The 4,115-nt window shown below is 36.1% G+C and overlaps 1 pseudogene; it reads right to left on the bottom strand.

Annotated features, from left to right (window-relative positions):
* Positions 1-575: 575 nt before the first annotated feature.
* On the bottom strand, positions 576-1,099 carry LOC101687938 (annotated as a pseudogene).
* Between the last annotated feature and the right edge of the window lie 3,016 nt (positions 1,100-4,115).

Raw genomic sequence — 4,115 nt, 5'->3', positions numbered from 1 at the left:
TGTATATGAGGTGGGACGCCTGGGTGGCTCAGTTGGTTGAGCGGCTGCCTTCGGCTCAGGTCATGATCCCAGCGTCCTGGGATCGAGTCCCACATCGGGCTCCTTGCTCGGCAGGGAACCGGCTTCTCCCTCTGCCTCTGCCTGCCTCTCTGTCTGCCTGTGCTTGCTCTCTGCCCCCCTCTCTCTCTGATAAATAAATAAATAAATAAATCTTTAAAAAAAAAATAAAAATAAAAATGTATATGAGGGAAGTGTTTCAATCTTACCCCAGATCCAAGTACTGTTAATGCTTTCATTAGTATTTTACATATAAAAATGTGGATATGTACATTTACTTTTTTCAATAAAGGTTAACATAATTTACTTTTTTTTGGTTCAGTTTTTATTTCATCATCATACTTAACTCTGTAATCCAGCTAGACGTGGAGGGGAATAAGGAAAATATAAAACTCATAGAACTGCAGCTAGAGGACAAAGATTATAGGATATTTCCAGCAGATGGGGATGAAGGGGTGCTCTCCTGAGCTTCAGAAGGAATGGTCTGATAAGTTAAGATAAAATACAAGTTAAATTTATTAGATCTGTCCATAGTCAGCAGCTGTGATCTTGTCACTGGTCTTGCTATTCTTGGACCCAAAGCCCTCCAGGCTTCCACAATATTCACACCCTCTTTCACCTTGCCAAAGACCACATGCTTGTCATCCAATCACTCAGTCTTGGCAACACAGATGAGAAACTGGGAATCATTTGTATTGGGTCCAGCACTTGCCATGGACAAGATGCCAGGACCCATATGCTTTGGGATGAAATTCTCATCATCAAATTTCTCCCCATTGATGAACTTGCTGCCAGGGCCATTATGGTTTGTGAAGAAGTCACCATACTGGCACATAAATCCTGGAATAATCCTGTGAAAGCAGGAAACTTTATAATCAATCCTTTCTCTCCAGTATGAAGAGCACAAATGTTTTCTGCTGCTTTTAGAACTTTGTCTGCAAATATCTCAAAGGAGATGCAGCTCAAGGGCTCACCACCCATCATGATGTGGAAGAACATGATGGGATTGACCATGGCTGGGCAGCAGTATCTACAAGCCATAATTTGCTTTTTACAGTATAATCTTCTTATCTCCCATATCATCACTTACAGATATTTTGCCTCTAATTCTTTACATTTCCATAATATTTTATTGTAATATTCCAAACTACTTAGATGATTTCAGTATTTGACTAAGAAAATTAGGTTTAAGGTTAACCTTCAAGGTGGTAGTTTTCTAGTTGGCCTTGATGTAAAAGGCATTGAAAAAGAAGAAACAATCATGGGTGAGATAGGAAAATGTGAAACAGTGGAGTGCATTGCAAAGAATGAATGTAGTCTAGGATTGCTGTAGCAGATTGCTCAAGTGATAGCAAAGGTAGCAAAGAGGTAGCAAAGCATGAGGTCCCACTGAGAGGCAGCAGCTTCTTGTTAAACTGTATATGTTACCTTCCTATTAAAAATATACACAATAGCCAACAAATGGAGCAAAAAGCAAGCCAAAATCACCAAACTCTGCACATCTTTCCAAAACATAGCTTCTGGAAGCAAAACATTTTCATAAACTTATTTGGGGTACTTACAATGTCTGAAATAATTTGTGTCAGTCAAAAAATAGTATCCTCGGGCGCCTGGGTGGCTCAGTGGGTTAGGCCGCTGCCTTCGGCTCAGGTCATGATCTCAGGATCCTGGGATCGAGTCCCGCATCGGGCTCTCTGCTCGGCAGGAAGCCTGCTTCCCTCTCTCTCTCTCTCTGCCTGCCTCTCTGCCTACTTGTGATCTCTCTCTGTCAAATAAATAAATAAAATCTTTAAAAAAAAAAAAAAATAGTATCCTCTACAGATTATGTAGATTGAATGCATCTTTATACAAGTGTTGATGTATTTTAAGTAATCACAAATTAATGAACATGGTCCTTATTATGATATTACCAAAATTATCACATAAAATATTTCATAAAGTATCAAAATATTGTTTATTGTATATTGAAATAAAGTATAAAGTAAAGTGTTGCATAATTGTATAGGTTATGTTGAAACTATTTATCTTAGAAATAAACCTGAGTATCATTAAGAGGAAACCAAAATTTTATTGTCATTCTAGGGGCATGAGCAAAATAGTAACCAAAATTTTATTAGAATAACAAATATATGTAAACCCCTAAGAACTATTAGAACTGTGTAATATGAACCATTGAACACTAGAATTTGTGATTTTTATATACATATAATCAAACTATATTGAGCACATTGAGAAGTCACTTGAACTGCTCCCTTCCCTAGATGTTAGACAAAAACACAACAGTAAAAACATCTTCAGACAACATCATGGCAGGAACCTTATTTTAAATCTTCATACTCTCACAAACATCATGTTAAAATATGTATTAAAGCAGTTACTACAACTCCATCTGTATACTAATGTGGGATGGGAGAATTTCTTCTTTGCCTACAGGAACTGAAATGATTGCCAGGATGCCTCTCCCTGCCTGCACACAACACTCTAGTCCTTGTGGTTCCCAGGGGACAAGAGTTCATGAAATTTTAAACCACAAGAATATGAAACCTAAAACCCTCATGTGATAGATAAAGAAATAATTCTTTAAAAGATTAAGCTACTCACCTAAGGGTCATACAACAAGTTGACAAGTTTACATCAAAATTGAGATTCCAATCCAAGATTATCATCAAAAATTGAAACCTTTGAAAAACTGTTAACTCTGTACTTTTATTAAATGTTACATAGACCACCATGGAATCACCAACACATCTAAAATATGGATCAATAATATACTTTATATGTTAAGAAAATTATGTTTAACAAGTGATTTACTTGTTTTGTCCCATTAAGCTCTCCATGCCCTCCTGTTACTTATTCACTCAGATGAACTCCAAGACTGAGTCAGTACCTGAAGAGTAAAGTATAACATCTGAATTTAATCTTAGACAATGCACACTTTGAGCTGCATAGATAGTATCTCCTGCAAACAATAAAGAAACATAAACAAAAAGCATAGAAGGAATCTTCTATTTGCTTTTCAGAATATAAGCACTTATGTATTGGAAAGGGGGGACAGAGGTTAAATCAACTGTATGTGTTATTAGGATTGTTCAAATAATGAAAAGTTGGTTTGTGGGTCACATCTCTAACTCTAGTTAGGAACATCACAAAATAAACAAGCAGTTCCTTTAGATTAACTCAAAGGAAATGAGTCTAAACAGGGACTTACTGTCTAAAGCAATCAGGGATGAGAACTTCTGCGTGTGTGACCAGAGGAACGTAGGTAAGGGACATGATGATGGGTGAAAGGCAGTGCATAATGGTTCTCAAAATACTTACTTATTGTAGGGGTGCTGCAGACACAGTAGCTACAATTAAGAAACAAATGTTGAGGATGTGGAGAAAGGGAAACCCTCTTACACTTATGGTGGGAATATAAGCTGGTATAGCCACTCTGAAAAACAGTATGGAGGTTCCTCAGGACATTAAAAATAAAGCTTCCCTATGACTCAGAAGTTTCACTATTAGGTATTTTCCCCAAAGACAAAGATGTAGTGAAAAGAAGGGGGCACATGCACCCCAAAGTTTATAGCGACAATGTGTACAATAGCCAAACTGTGGAAAGAGCTGAGATGTCCTTCAACAGATGAATGGATAAAGAAGAAGTGGTGTTTGTTTATATATATATATAGTAATATATATATATATATAGTATAAATACTATGTATATATATAGTAATATTCCATCACACATATATATGAAACAGTCCTGCATTTCTTATTGACATAGAAAATTGTTATTTTATCTAAATCAGATGAGAGAATATTTATTCCTATGTGATCTATGTTTTATAAGGATTTTATATATTATTTACTGGCAACTCCCATAGAAGATGTAAAAATCTGTTCTTATGGACAGTTATACTGTCATGGGCATTAACTACATATATAATTAATGTTCCATATATTTTTCCCACAATTTATAAAATTTAATATACTTCCATTTATGATCTAGGGTGATAGACAAGATTAATTTTTATGACTATAAGGAGTTGCCCATTTCCCCTAGACTAACGAAG

Source organism: Mustela putorius, unplaced genomic scaffold, assembly GCF_011764305.1.
Source record: "Mustela putorius furo isolate JIRA1106 unplaced genomic scaffold, ASM1176430v1.1 tig00000228_pilon_pilon_pilon, whole genome shotgun sequence".
Taxonomy (NCBI): Eukaryota; Metazoa; Chordata; class Mammalia; order Carnivora; family Mustelidae; genus Mustela; species Mustela putorius.
This window is presented reverse-complemented; position numbering and strand designations above follow the sequence as displayed.